We start from the raw sequence: 14,352 nt of genomic DNA on the forward strand, positions 1-14,352 counted from the left end.
AAAGGAGTGTACAAAAGCCTTGCCGGGAGTAAGCAATTCGAGGAAATTGTGCGCAAGCAAGGAATGCACCGGAAGAATCAAGGTGTTGGTTTTGAACGAAAGTTCAATGCCAATGGAGTTGAGCGGGAAGAAGATCAATACCCCAAGACAAAGTTTGTTCCTCAACAAGAGAAGTATGATACTTCTTTCAAGGGGACACAAGCTCAAGATGATCTTCCATCACAAGACTACAAGCAAAAAGGCAAGGACAAGCTTCAAGAGGAAATTGATGCATTTGCAAAAGCTCCTAAGACCTTAGTCAAGTGGATTCCCAAGACTACTTCAAGTTCCACTTCATCAAGTACGACTACAACTCCAAGGATTCCCATCAAGATGGTGTGGATCCAAAAGAAGAAGAACTAGAGAGTTCTTGAGGGTGACTCTGCCAACATACTTCACTCTTATCATTTTGGCAAGAACAAGTGCGATCAACTTCCACATCTTGCACTAGTTCAAGGAGTCACAAACCCTCTTGTTGGTAAGACAAGGGACAAGGTAACCTAAAAGTTTTCATGGACATCATCTTGTGTGTGCATCACTCTATGTCTATGGATATCCTTGTTTGTTCCTTGTGGGACTAACCCATGTAGGTATTGAAAGTGCAATTCACTCAAATGGATAGCTCCAAGTGATCTACATCAACATTGAGCATCCACATCTTCAACATCTACATGAAGTCATCATCGACAAAACCCGAGGTTAGTTCATCCCTCTAAGGGGGGATATCACATCTAGGGGGAGCTTTACTCTAAGACTTGAGCTAAAGCAACTCTAAAGATGTGAACACAACAATGCTTTATGTAAAAGTGGTAACCCCACTTGAGCTTAAACGATGAGTATGACCTATTATCAAGTGTTCTCACTTGATTCCTAAGTCAATATACTCATATATAGATGACCTTGTCATCGCAAATTGCTTGATAGATGCTAGAATTGGTTGTGCATGCCTTGTCACATATTTCATTTGCCATCTTATTGTGTGAGCATGCTGGTTGCATATTTTACTCATTCGAGGACATCCACTTGTTGTTTTGATTGTTTGGTTTTATTTCCTTTTGCCAAGTGGATGGACAAGAATGCCTAAGAACCTCCTCTAGCTATCTATGCTTTTCTCGTCTCAAACTCTATTCATGTTGCATCACAAAATTTGATCAAGTCAGATTCGAACCACTCTGTGTGAGGAGCGCTCGGAGTCCCCGATTCGTCATAGACTTAAACTTCCAAAACCTCTTTATGATTCTTGGTTTGACCGATACCCTACTTTCGGTCCTACCGAGATCATTAAGTTGATCTAGGTTTTCAATCTCGGTGTAACCGATTTGAACCATTCGGTCACACCGAGTTGCAACAACTGTATACAGTTTTGCATCTCGGTGCCACCGAGTTGTTCCACTCGGTCACACCGACAGGGTCGGGCTATATATAGTCACGGGCAAAAATTTGGAAATTTCTCCGAACTCCTTCGCCCGCGCGATAGCCTGCTCTGCCAACTTGGTCTCCGGATCGTCTCCTCGCCGCTAGCCGCCTCCAGTCACTGGTCTCCGTCGCCGTCAACGGAAATTCAACCCCGCCGTTGCCGCCGTAGCGAGTCTCCGCCGAACTAGGGTATGGACTCGATCTTTGTGCTATTCCCCAATCCGATTCTTAGCACATTGTGATCATCATGATTCTTGCCACGTTTGTTAAACTTCTATTCGGTCAATGAACTCGTAGATTAGGTTTAATTCGAAAAATTTAGGGTTAGGTTTCCGCCGAAACCATCTCGGACCCACCGAGTTGAAAAACCCGGTCCCACCGATTTGGCTTATGCCATTGCACAAGTGAGACTCGGTCTGACCGAGAATTACTTATCGGTGTGACCGATTTTGGAACTCTGTGAAACCCTAGCAGTCTCGGTGCCACCGAATTGTGACTCGGTCTGACCGAGTTCACTAGTTTAGGTGCCAAAACTGCTTCGGTATCACCGAGTTTAGAAATCGGTAGATCCGAGATGCTTTCAGTGGGAAACTAAAACTAAGTTTTGAATTATTCTTTTGCAAAAATCTATGCATTTTTTGATGCTTATCCACTCTATCTCATCTATAACCTATTCACAGGGTCAGCAGTCAGCTTGTTCATCATGTCAGACCAAAGTGATAGCCAGAACATGTCAGAAGAGCAAGTGCAAATGAGTGAGGGCACTAGTCCCTCAAGTTCTTCAGATGATGGCAGCAGAAGTACTCCTAGCAATCTGCCTAAAGCTGCCACCAGACAGAGGAAGAAGAGAACCTCAGAATCAGAGGATGAGGATTATGTGGCAGAAGAGGAAGCAAATTCAAAGAGAGTAGTGCTTGTGAAGGAACATGGCTCAGCTCAAGGCACAAAGCCAGGGATGAAAGTCAAAAGGCCAGCAGGCCGGCAGCCTATGTCAAAGGCCAGAGCTTCAACTGAGAAACCCACTCCCATAGAGCCAGTTACTGCTGAAGGAAAGAAGAGGAAGGAAAGGGTCAAGAAGACCGTAGCCAAAGTGCTTGGAAAGGCTTCCATCATGGAAGATGAGGATGAAGAAGAAGAGGTTGCTGCACCAGCACCTAAGGCACCCAAGCTGATGGGTGATGCCATAAGATCAGGGTCAACTGCTTCTAAGGCCAAGCCAGCTCCAAAGCCAAAGCCAAAGAGGAATACAAGAAGCATCCCAGTTGCTGAGAAGAACAAGGCCCAGTGCCTGAAGCTGCTGAAGAAGATGATGAAGAGCATGTTCTGAGAAAGCTCAAGCCCAAGATCCCAGACCATAGTGATGCTCATCCTGTGGCTGAGGACATGAAGCTCAGAAGAGACTCAGGGCTGAGGAAGTGGAGAGAAGCAGATCCGTATGCTTCAAGGAGAAGAACTGCTGTTGATTACAGGTTTCACACTAAGGAACAGCAGGACTTCTATGAGACAGTTTTGTTGGACAAGAAGCCCATAGTTTGTGACATGAGATGGGTCAATTGGGAGTACATCAAGGACAATGAAGAACACTACCCTGGAGTGTATGACAGCTTCAATGCTTGTGGAGTAGCAGACTTTGTTGGGCAGAAGCTCACAAAGTGGAACGAGGAACTCATTATGCAATTCTACTCCACAGCACATTTCTACCCAAATGGAAAGATCACATGGATGTCTGAAGGTATGAGGTACCAATCTACTGTTGCTGAGTGGGCACAGCTCATCAATGCCCCAGAGGAGCATGAGGATGACTTGGATATCTATTCCAAGAAGAAGATGGACCACAACTCTATGTCCAATATGTACAAGGAAATTCCAAACGAGGCACTTGATACTTTCAAGTTTTGGTCTGTGCATTATCTTCTGTCAGGGCTGCCAACCATTAACTGGATCCTTAGGCACACTCTGTTGCCCAAGTCAGGTGATCACAAGATGATCAGAGGCCATGCAATCAATTTGCTTCATGTATTTGATGTGCCATAGAAGTTCAAAGTGATGAGCCTCATGGTAGAAACAATCAAGAGGACAGCAGCAGACCAGAAGAGGAGCTGTGGATATGCCCCACAGATTCAGGAGCTCATCAACTCTAAGATGGGCATAGGCATATACTTGTTGGACAAGGAACACTTGCCTATTCATCCAGACTTTGAGGACAACCAAGTTGTGATGAATGAGAATGAACCATCATCAGTTCAAGCACAAGCAAAGAAGGAGCAGGCGAGGAAGGAGAAAGCTGCCAAGATGCCAACTCAAGAGGAGGCATCTGAGTATTTCTTGAAAACCAAACAAGAGCAGCTTGGTTACTTGATTGCATCCACCCTGCGGATTGAGCAAGGACTGGCCACCCTAACTCAGAACCAGGCAAGCTTAGAGAGGATCATGGAACAAAAGTTCTATGACTTGGATGTCAAAGTGATAGAGATTCAGACTGCAGTGGAGCAGCTCAAGGATGACATGCAGGAGAGGAGAGGCAAGACTACAACTGATGCCTTTGCCAGAGTGCCACGAGGTCCGAGGTCGTCTGCAGTGCCAGTTGCTGACCCCAGAGCCACCACGTCTGCACCAGCTACAGCCTCAGTTCCACCAGCTCCAGCGTCCACTTCAGCCTCGACTCTGACCACATCTACAGAAGGCTTCGTCCTTGGAGTGCTCCGGACTCCACCACCACCTGAAGATCAAGCCTGAGTGTCGACTTAGCACTATGCATTTTCTAGGAACTTTTTCGTAACTTGTTGCCAAAGGGGGAGAAAATGTATAGATCATAGGCGTCGAGAGAGAGTGTTGCTTTTAGTGTTGCTTTTATTCTCTCTTGTTTTATTTGGTGGTTTTCGAACTTTGTTTGCTTTTGTGTGAGATACTATGTCATTGCTCGTGAGACATTGATGATCATGTGTTTGATCATAAGCTACACTTAATGTTTACTTAATATTATCATCTTATCTATCTTATGTGATCATTCACTATTCTTGGTGATGAGTGCATGTATTTCATTCTTATCATTTTAAGCGCTCCACCAAGATGTATGTGACATGGAAGAGTAACCCATGACTCTAACTCTTTGTGCATTTGCAGCCCAAAGCAAATTTTAAATATGCACAAATTTAGGGGGAGCTCTTACTTGTCACATACTTCTCAAAGCGACGATATATTTCATGCTTATTATCATTTGTCGAAGCTTTGATCTATATGTTGTCATCAATTACCAAAAAGGGGGAGATTGAAAGTGCAACTATCCCTAGGTGGTTTTGGTAATTCATAACAACATATAGCTCATTGAGCTAATGCTATTCCAAGATGACTATTTCAGGAAAGCTCAATGATTGGCATGGCATGGATGTGAAAGTGGAACCCTCAAAATGCTAAGGACAAAGGATTGTCTCAAGCTCAAAAGCTCAAGACTCTTCATTTTATATTTTAGTGATCCAAGATCACATTGAGTCTTTAGGAAAAGCCAATACTATCAAGGAGGGATGAGGTGTTGCTTAATGAGCCTCTTGCTTCATGTGCTTAGTGATATGCTCCAAAACCCTCAACTACTTTCCCATATCCACATATGACCTAAACCCTAAGCCAAACTCGGTCCTACCGATTCTTTCTATCCAGCGCCACCGAGTTTCACTTGTCATAAGCCACTACCAAACCCTAGCAATTCGGTTCTACCCATAGGGATCTCGGTCTCACCGAGATGGGATTGCAAACTCTCTGTTTCCCTTTCGTAACTTTTCGGTCTCACCGAAAGAGCGAATCGGTCCCATCGAGATTGCAATGTAAACTCTTTGTTTCCCTTTTGTAACTTTTTGGTCTCACCAAAAGAGCAAATCGGTCCCACCGAGTTTGCCTGACCAACTCTCTGGTTAGCTTATTACCAAACTCGGTCTCACCGAGTTTGTGTAATCGGTCTCACCGAGATTACGTTATGCCCAAACCCTAACCATATCGGTCCTGCCGAGTTGCATGTCGGTCCCATCGAAAATCTCTAACGGTCACTAGGTTTACCTTTTCGGTCTGACCGAGTTTGTTGATTCGGTCCCACCGAGATTGGAAAACTGTGTGTAACGGTTGGATTTTGTGTGGAGGCTCTATATACCCCTCCACCTCCTCTTCATTCGTGGAGAGAGCCATCAGAACACATACACAATTCCAACTCATATGTTCTGAGAGAGAACCACCTACTCATGTGTTGAGACCAAGATATTCCATTCCTACCATATGAATCTTGATCTCTAGCCTTCCCCAAGTTGCTTTCCACTCAAATATTCTTTCCACAAAATCCAAATCCTATGAGAGAGAGTTGAGTGTTGGGGAGACTATCATTTGAAGCACAAGAGCAAGGAGTTCATTACCTACACACCATTTGTTACTTCTTGGAGAGTGGTGTCTCCTAGATTGGCTAGGTGTTACTTGGGAGCCTCCGACAAGATTGTGGAGTTGAAACAAGGAGTTTGTAAGGGCAAGGAGATCGCCTACTTCGTGAAGATCTACCGCTAGTGAGGCAAGTCCTTCGTGGGCGATGGCCATGGTGGGATAGACAAGGTTGCTTCTTCATGGACCCTTTGTGGGTGGTTGCTTCTTCGTGGACCCTTTGTGGGTGGAGCCCTCCGTGGACTCGCGCAACCATTACCCTTCGTGGGTGGAGCCCTCCGTGGACTCGCGCAACCGTTACCCTTCGTGGGTTGAAGTCTCCATCAACGTGGATGTAGGATAGTACCACCTATCCGAACCACGGGAAAAACATCCGTGTCTCCAATTGCGTTTGAATTCTCCAAACCCTTCCCCTTACATTCTTCCAAGTTGCATGCTTTACATTCCGCTGCCAATATACTCTTTGCATGCTTGCTTGAATTGTGTGATGATTGCTTGACTTGTCCTACAATAGCTAAAATCTGCCAAGAACTAAAACTAGGAAAAGGTTAAGTTTTTATTTGGTCAAGTAGTCTAATCACCCCCCCTCTAGACATACTTTCGATCCTACACGGACACGTTGTATGAGCTGGCTAGGACTCTGTAGGCTACAGGGTGTCAACCCGTGTATATAAGGGGATGACCCGGCGGCGGCTTAGGACAAGAAACAATAGATCGAGAGCCAGGCTAAGCGTATTAGCTCCCCGATTATCGAAACCCTAGCAATATCACCTCAAACTGGACTAGGCATTTACCTTCATCGCAAGGGGCCAAACCAGTATAACTCCTTGTGTCCTTTGTCCTGTTTAACCCCTTTAAGCTTCCTAGTTGCGATGGCTCCACGATTAAGTCCTTTCACTAGGACATCTGCCGTGACAATTCCATGATAGTTGGCACCCACCGTGGGGCATGCGCACGGTGGATTTGAGTCCTTGAAGGGCAACTTTGAAGGGCTCAAGGGATACGTTGTGAGCCGGATGACCAAGAGTCATCGCAGCAAGCTCTACATCGGCGACGCTGGCTGGGGCCCCGACGCCGGCTCAATTGAGTACGGGTACCGGGTCCCCTTCGGCGGTATCCACATCTTCATCGGCCAGATCGGCGAGCCGGGCCCTGAGCCGGACATCTGCACCGACATCATCGAGACGACTCAGCGCGCGAGACCCGCCCAGACTCAGCCCGCCGTGAAGAGTGCCTTCGTGGGATGCATCCATGGAGGAGAGTTCTCTGAAGGACCGGTGTCTGGCGATGAGACGGCCATCTTCTGTGACGGTAGATCGTCCACAGGTGAGACGGATTCAATGATCAATTGCAAGATGGTGGGCTTCGGGGTTTTTTCGATGGCAGCCGTATTCCAGACCCCTTTGAGCCGCCAAGCAGAGCAGGGATCTTCATGACTGGCACGCAACCCGTTCAAAACTCTACGGCTGTGGCAGCAATAACCTCCGGGTCGGCGGCGGCCGGGGCAGGAGGCCCTACGCGCCCGCCGGCTCAGGTGCTGATGGATCTCATGGATAGGATGACAGCCCTGTTGACTGTCGTGGTTAACACGGCGGATCAGGCTCAGCACGATGCAGAAGTGGCACAGTTATGTGAGGAGGTAGTACAAGCCAAGGAATACCTAGCAGCGGAGGACGTCAGGATCACCGCGGAGCGGGCGGCTTTGGACGCTCGAGCTCATCAGATTCAATCAGAGGCTTTTCAGTTCACGATGGATCTAAACGCATCAAATGAGGTCATGAGGAGAAGACACCAGAAGGCTCAATCACGTCTGCCTCTGACTTATATTCCTAGAAACCTCTTCCGCACACCCGGTGTAGGCCCCAGTAACCCGCCAGAGGTAAACCAGGTGGCAATGCCCGGGGCTAGGGCGCCGGGTCAGCCACGGGTGATGGAACCTCCTCATATGAATACTGCTCCACCTCCTTATGTACCAACACCACCAGGTCATTATTCTAACCCTTTGGAGAACATGATCGCTGCGGCGATGCGATTGGCGACTCTCCCAGCAGAGGGTGACTCTCCGACGGGGATTGAAACCCAAAGGGTCAGAGAACTTCTTCAGGCGGCTCTGGCGCAGCAGGAGGCATATTCTTATAGTCGAGACAGGATTCATTCGACCCCTCGCCCAAGCTGGAGCCCGAGTTATAGCAGGCACATAGATTCAGTGGCCGTTTCAAGCAACGCCCGGCGTCGTGACCAGCCATGCGGGCATGACCCGACACGTGATGGAGCTCTTAACTTGTTTGACCTGGACAGGATCCGCCAAGAGGTTGAGCGGGCGGCTCAATAGGCAGCTGTTCAGGCGGCTCAGCGGGCGGCTCACCAGTCTTTTCCGGTTCATCCGACGACCTCTGTTGAGGCAGGCGTGGCCACAAGGACTGGAGGTGTCCCTTGCTTGGTGTCAGTTCTGCGTAATGAGCGTTTGCCAAAGGATTTCAAGGGGCCTCGAAAGGTGCCTAATTACACGGCCGATTTACGGCCAGGGGCATGGATTGAAAGCTATGACGTGGCCATGGAGCTACTGGAGGTCAGTGACGCGGCAATGGCCAAGTATTTCACCATGATGTTAGATGGAATGGCTCGCACTTGGTTGAATGGGCTGCCACCCAATTCCATCGGCTCATGGGCAGAATTAAAAGCCCGGTTTATTCAGAATTTCAATGACACCTGGAAGCAGCCCATGTCAATTGTGGATTTGACTAATTGTAAACAATAGGAAGGTGAGTCCACGACCCATTGGGTGCACCGGGTCAAGGCCATAATACATTCATCTGATAAGATGGATGCCGGCTCTGTAGTCTTAATGTTGGAGAAAAATTGATGTTTTACGCCTCTAAAACAGAAGATGAGCGGCTCAAGCGCGATTGTAATGACATGGGCTAGCTGATGGCGGCTCTAGTCAAATACGCCGACTCTAATAGTACCAAGGATCCCGAGTCTAACGATGAGAAGATAGGGAAGGGGAAGAAGAACGGCAATGCCAAGGGTCATCAGCATAACCCGGCGAATCAAGGAGGCAATAATAAGTGTAAGGCTGACGGTAGCTCGGAGTTTGTGGCTAACACCAATGCACAGGGAAATAATCAGTGACGTAAGGGGAGGCCACCTCCTCGATCCGGCGGGTCAGGTCCCACTCTTGAGCAGCTGTTAAATGAGCCCTGTCCAAGGCACAGTACTCACCAGAAACCGGCCACTCACCTGTGGAAGGACTGTACGATCATGAAGGCTTTCAAGAACTCTAACATGTTCAATAGCAATCATGGGCCTGGCGGCGGCTCAGGTGGTGGCGGTTTTCATGGTCCGGGTGGCGGTTGAAATTCCAATTTTCAAGGCTCTCCAGGAAATCAAGGTGGATATAATCAGCAATCTGGCCAGGTGATACGTCTCCAACGTATCTATAATTTTTGATTGCTCCATGCTATATTATCTACTGTTTTGGACATTATTGGGCTTTATTATACACTTTTATATTATTTTTGGGACTAACCTATTAACCGGAGGCCCAGCCCAGAATTGCTGTTTTTTTGCCTATTTTAGGGTTTCGAAGAAAAGGAATATCAAACAGAGTCCAAACGGAATGAAACCTTCGGGAATGTGATTTTCTCATCGAACATGATCCAGGAGACTTGGACCCTACGTCAAGCAACCAACAAGGAGGCCACGAGGTAGGGGGGCGCGCCTACCCCCCCAGGCGCGCCCTCCACCCTCATGGGCCCCCTGTTGCTCCACCGACGTACTTCTTCCTCCTATATATACCTACGTACCCCCAAACGATCAGATACGGAGCAAAAACCCTAATTCCACCGCCGTAACTTTCTGTATCCACGAGATCCCATCTTGGGGCCTGTTCCGGAGCTCCGCCCGAGGGGGCATCGATCACGGAAGGCTTCTAGATCAACACCATAGCCTCTCCGATGAAGTGTGAGTAGTTAACCTCAGACCTACGGGTCCATAGTTATTAGCTAGATGGCTTCTTCTCTCTTTTTGGATCTCAATACAAAGTTCTCCCCCTCTCTTGTGGAGATCTATTCGATGTAATCTTCTTTTGCGGTGTGTTTGTTGAGACCGATGAATTGTGGGTTTATGATCAAGTTTATCTATGAACAATATTTGAATCTTCTCTGAATTCTTTTATGTATGATTGGTTATCTTTGCAAGTCTCTTCAAATTATCAGTTTGGTTTGGCCTACTAGATTGATCTTTCTTGCAATGGGAGAAGTGCTTAGCTTTGGGTTCAATCTTGCGGTGTCCTTTTCCAGTGACAGTAGGGGCATCAAGGCACATATTGTATTGTTGCCATCGAGGATAACAAGATGGGGTTTTTATCATATTGCATGAATTTATCCCTCTGCATCATGTCATCTTGCTTAAGGCGTTACTCTGTTCTTATGAACTTAATACTCTAGATGCATGCTGGATAGCGGTCGATGTGTGGAGTAATAGTAGTAGATGCAGGTAGGAGTCGGTCTACTTGTCTTGGACGTGATGCCTATATACAAGATCATACCTAGATATTCTCATAACTATGCTCAATTTTGTCAATTGCTCAACAGTAATTTGTTCACCCACCGTAAAATACCTATGCTCTTGAGAGAAGCCACTAGTGAAACCTATGGCCTCCGGGTCTATCTTCATCATATCAAATCTTCCAATACTTATTTATTTTCATTGCTTTTATTTTACTTTCCATCTTTATCATAAAAATACCAAAAATATTATCTTATCATATCTATCATATCTCACTCTCGTAAGTGACCATGTAGGGATTGACAACCCCTTATCGCGTTGGTTGCGAGGATTTAGTTGTTTTGTGCAGGTGCGAGGGACTCGCGCGTAGCCTCCTACTGGATTGATACCTTGGTTCTCAAAAACTGAGGGAAATACTTATGCTACTTTGCTGCATCACCCTTTCCTCTTCAAGGGAAAACCAACACAGTGCTCAAGAGGTAGCAAGAAGGATTTCTGGCACCGTTGCCGGGGAGGTCTATGCAAAAGTCAAACATACCAAGTACCCATCACAAACCCTTATCTCCCACATTACATTATTTGCCATTTGCCTCTCATTTTCCTCTCCCCCACTTCACCCTTGCCATTTTATTCGCCCTCTCTCTCTATCCTCCCTCTCTTTCCCGTTTGCCTCTTTTTGCCTTTGCACTTTCTGCCGTTATGTCTGAAATTGGGGAAATTATTGTCGATATGGACAATAATAATATCATGAAAAATTTTGATGCTCCTGCTGAAGAACCCCCTATCTTACATACAAAAAAATTCTGTATTGGTAGTGGTAATATTATTGGAAAAGGAGTTATCCAAGATTTCTTTACTTGTGCCGGTGCTTTGCCTTCTATGGCTAGTTCTATCCTTCATAGAACTAGTAGTCTTGCGAACGCTATTGCCATGCTTGTAGTTGAACTTGAAAGACAATTCATGCACATGCACCCTTGCATACAAAGGATTTTCCTAGAATTTTCTAATATTGAGCATTCTTCTGTTAAGCGTGCCGCTACTATCTTTTTGGCTCATGAGTTCAGATTCATAATAAAAGAGGCCAAAGAAATCTTTGCGCATTATAGGGTGGACGCTTGCCGTCCTCCCATAGAGGCTATCCTTTTTGATCAAGGAGTAATAATGCACTTTCAATCTCTAGACTATGTTGCTTTCAATGAAAATCTTAGAAAAAGAGTTCCTACCAATGTTTTATTTGATAGAATTTCTGAACTTAATGATGATTTGGCCATTCGAAATAATGAACTAGGATATTCTCTTGAGTATAGGCTCACAAAGTTATGTCAAAAGAATGCTTATAATGAAGAATTGGTTGTGCAATATGAAGGGCCAAAGGAGGAACCTATACCTCCCAAGGTTGATCTTGGGGACTTTTGTCCCATTAAATGTAGCCCTTTTGATTACTTTTGCTTGCCTCAAAGAAAACTTGCTGCCGGACATAGATAATATGAAATTAGTTTTAATGATCTATCTTACTATTATGGCAATACCTAGATCTATCCTTGCTTTTTATGCCTAGCTAGGGGCGTTAAATGATAGCGCTTGTTGGGAGGAAACCCAATTTTATGTTTATTCCTTGATTTTTGATCCTGTTTAGTAATAAATAATTTATCTAGCTCTGTTTTGGTTGTGTTTTTTGTGTTTAATTAGTGTCTGTGCCAAGTAGAACCGTTGGGAAGACTTGGGGAAAGCCTTGTTAATCCTGCTATAAAAAACAGAAACTCTAGCGCTCACGAGAACTGCTGCCATTTTTATTTGGAAAGTGATATTTAGTTAATTCTTTTTGGAGATGATTAATAGATAAATTCCTCGCGTCCAGAAATTTATTTTAGAATTTTGGGGATTCCATATCTTGCGCTAGCTACAGATTACTACAGACTGTTCTGTTTTTGACAGATTCTATTTTTCGTGTGTTGTTTGCTTATTTTGATGAATCTATGGCTACAAAAATAGTTTATAAACCATAGAGAAGTTGGAATACAGTAGGTTTAACACCAATATAAATAAAGAATGAGTTAATTACAGTACCTTGAAGTGGTCTTTTGTTTTCTTTCGCTAACGGAGCTCACGAGATTTTCTACTTTAAGTTTTGTGTTGTGAAGTTTTCAAGTTTTGGGTAAAGATTTGATGGATTATGGAACAAGGAGTGGCAAGAGCCTAATATTGGGGATGCCCATGGAACCCCCAAGATAATCTAAGGACACCTAAAAGCCAAAGCTTGGGGATGCCCCGGAAGGCATCCCCTCTTTCGTCTACTTCTATCGGTAACTTTACTTGGAGCTATATTTTTATTCACCACATGATATGTGTTTTGCTTGGAGCGTCTTGTATGATTTGAGTCTTTGCTTTTTAGTTTGCCACAATCATCTTTTCTGTACACACCTTTTGAGAGAAACGCACATGATTCGAAAATTATTAGAATACTCTATGTGCTTCACTTATACCTTTTGAGTTATATAGTTTTGCTCTAGTACTTCACTTATATATTTTAGAGCACGGTGGTGGATTTGTTTTATAGAAATTATTGATCTCTCATGCTTCACTTAGATTATTTTGAGAGTCTTAAATAGCATGTTAATTTTCTTAAATAATCCTAATATGCTAGGTATACAAGATTTATAATAAAATTCTCTTATGAGTGTGTTGAATACTAAGAGAAGTTTGATGCTTGATGATTGTTTTGAGATATGGAGGTAGTGATATTAAAGTTGTGCTAGTTGAGTAGTTGTGACATTAAGAAATACTTGTGTTGAAGTTTGCAAGTCCAGTAGCATGCACGTATGGTAAACGTTATGTAACAAATTTAAACATGAGGTGTTCTTTGATTGTCCTCCTTATGAGTGGCGGTCGGGGACGAGCGATGGTATTTTCCTACCAATCTATCCCCCTAGGAGCATGCGCGTAGTGCTTGGTTTTTGATGACTTGTAGATTTTTTCAATAAGTATGTGAGTTCTTTATGACTAATGTTGAGTCCATGGATTATACGCACTCTCACCCTTCCATCATTGCTAGCCTCTTCGGTACAGTGCATTGCCCTTTCTCACATTGAGAGTTGGTGCAAACTTCGCCGGTGCATCCAAACCCCGTGATATGATATGCTCTTTCACACATAAACCTCCTTATATCTTACTCAAAACAGCCACCATACATACCTATTATGGCATTTCCATAGCCATTCCAAGATATATTGTCATGCAACTTTCCACCATCCTGTTTATCATGACACGTTCATCATTGTCATATTGCTTTGCATGATCATTTAGTTGACATCGTATTTGTGGCAAAGCCACCGTTCATAATTTTTCATACATGTCACACTTGATTCATTGCATATCCCGGTACACCGCCCGAGGCATTCATATAGAGTCATACCTTGTTCTAGTATCGAGTTTTAATCATTGAGTTGTAAATAAATAGAAGTGTGATGGTCATCATTTAATAGAGCATTGTCCCAATAAAAAATGAAGGCCGAAAAAAAGAAATAAAAAGGGACAATGCTACTATCATTTTTCCACACTTGTGCTTCAAAGTAGCACCATGATCTTCATGATAGAGAGTCTCTTATTTTGTCACTTTCATATACTAGTGGGAATTTTTCATTATAGAACTTGGCTTGTATATTCCAACAATGGGCCTCCTCAAGTGCCATAGGTCTTCGTGAGCAAGCAATTTGGATGCACACCCACTAGTTTCTTTTATTGAGCTTTCATACATTTATAGCTCTAGTGCATCCGTTGCATGGCAATCCCTACTCCTTGCATTAACATCAATCGAAGAGCATCTTCATAGCTCATTGATTAGCCTCGTTGATGTGAGACTTTCTCCTTTTTTTCTTCTCCACATAACCCCCATCATTATACTCTATTCCACCCATAGTGATATATCCATGGCTCACGCTCATGTATTGCGTGAAGGTTTATAAAGTTTGAGATTAC

Source organism: Triticum urartu, chromosome 3A (genome assembly GCF_056163025.1).
Source record: "Triticum urartu cultivar PI428250 chromosome 3A, HENAU_Tu73, whole genome shotgun sequence".
NCBI lineage: Eukaryota > Viridiplantae > Streptophyta > Magnoliopsida > Poales > Poaceae > Triticum > Triticum urartu.